The following is a 2057-nucleotide window of genomic DNA, read 5'->3' on the forward strand; positions in this document are numbered from 1 at the left end:
CCGGCCACAACGCTACCTGAATAGCACGGGTTGATTTAAACCATTGTTATTTTACCAAACCTTTTGATCTAAAATTTCAATTTGAACTTATAAATTTAAAAGCATTTTTAAAGGCTTCCCAAAGGGCTTTATCCTTCAGTTGATGCATTGTTTGTATTTTAAATATATCCATCTTCTGTAGCTGAGCCCAAAGTTCATCTCAAAGAGAAGGAGAGCAAAACAAAACAAAATAACCTCAAAGAATATTGAGATAGTCTTTCCCATGATAAAAATAAGTGGAAAGAAAGGAAAATTTCCATCAAAGATTTTAAAAAAAAATAAGAGCAGAGTTTTAAAAAATGAATAAAATGCAAAATTCCTTTAGTGAAAATACAATAGAAGTATAAATCATATCAGATAACTTTCACTATTCGGGAAATTGACCCTGACTTCCATACGGAGAAAGCGAAGGTATTTGCAACAGCATATTAAAGCAGTAAAACGCAAAACAATCAGTTTAAAATTCAGCAAGGGGTTAGAATAAACCAGCCTTCAATCAATTAACATTTAAAAGTAAAAAATGCAAGTAAAAACACTAAATGTCAAAACGTGAAGTTAAAAGTGAGGTGTGCTTGAAACAAACAACGAGCTGAAAGGAAAAGATAGAGACCCACATTCATTCTGTGTGATTGGAGCAAGTTTAAATCTTTCCATAGGAAATTGTAGGAGTCCGGCTGTTTCAGGAACAAGCATTTAAGTATGGGATGTGTGTGTACATGTGTGTATGTGTTGCACACATGTACTCATGCATCAAATACTGTACATGCCAATTTCTTTATGCCAGTTTTTTCCGCTCTTCACAATCATTACAAATTCTCAATCATTTAACAATCATTAAATCAGTCCTCTGGCATGGCAGGATTGCTGTTTCATCACTGTGGGGCATTTAAAAGGAGTCTTCAAAGATTTCACCAAGGTTTCAATTCCACAAATAGGCACCATGAACGATTTCTTGTCAGAGCTGTTTCGTGTCCACTCATCCCCCCCAAACAAAAAGCAGCGATGGACATAATAATGCATAATGAGCAGCCTCAGACTCAACTGTGCATTAGGTTGTGTCTTCCTGGATCCTGTTTTTCTTTTTTCCCAAGACTACAGATGTCCCAAAAGGTGCTTTTTCAAGAGCCAACTGGGCTGTCTGGTTTCTCTCTGAAGAGCTGAAGAAGCTTCTTGGATAAGAAAACTCTGTGATCTCAGAAGTCGTCTATTATGAACATTAATTTAAAGCTGAGTCGGGCAAAACAGAACATTTCAGAAATTAAACTTGGTGAACATTTACCTGAGGACATGCAGAATTTCTAAGCAAATTCGTTCCTACATCATCGTTTAAAATAGCATAGATTCACTGCCTTGTACTTAGGTACATTTAATTAAACCTTATGCAGCATCTGTTCAGTACTCAAGCTCTCCGGAGTGATAAATTAAGAGGTACGTACAATCGAATTTAAGTTATTTTTGTTATAAGGACAGGACTGATTAATAATGCTGGCTGGGAATCATGGAATATAAGTCATTCATTGGTCCAGCCTCAGAATGATAACTAATACTTCCAAGTATTCCAACCAATACCTCCAAAAGCTAGGACAGCCAAAATATGCCTCTCCTCTTTTCCAATGTAATGGGAAATGTATTTGGGTGTTTGTTGTTCTTTTCCACTTTCTCATGCATTAAAGAATTTGAAGGTATCAAAACCAAGGTTTTTTCTTTGGCTTTTTTCCCATTCATTTTAATGATCTTTTGTAAAATACCTCTAAATTATATTTGGACTGTAAATATATATTTTTCTTCTTGAAAATATATTTTTTATCATTGTTATTCTAGTGAGTATTCTAGAATAGTTCTGAGAAGCATAAAATGTAGGATGTGCCAATGCAGCCAAATTGTTTTTGCTATTAGCTCAATACAGCCAGGTGAATGTATTCTAATGCCTATTTAAAAAGATTCCTGAAGACTTTCAGACATTAACACTGTAATTTTAAAACACTTTCCACACAGGTGGGATGTGGCTGTTTCTGGCA

This window comes from Natrix helvetica, assembly GCF_964273705.1.
Source record: "Natrix helvetica genome assembly, chromosome: 5".
Lineage (NCBI taxonomy): Eukaryota > Metazoa > Chordata > Lepidosauria > Squamata > Natricidae > Natrix > Natrix helvetica.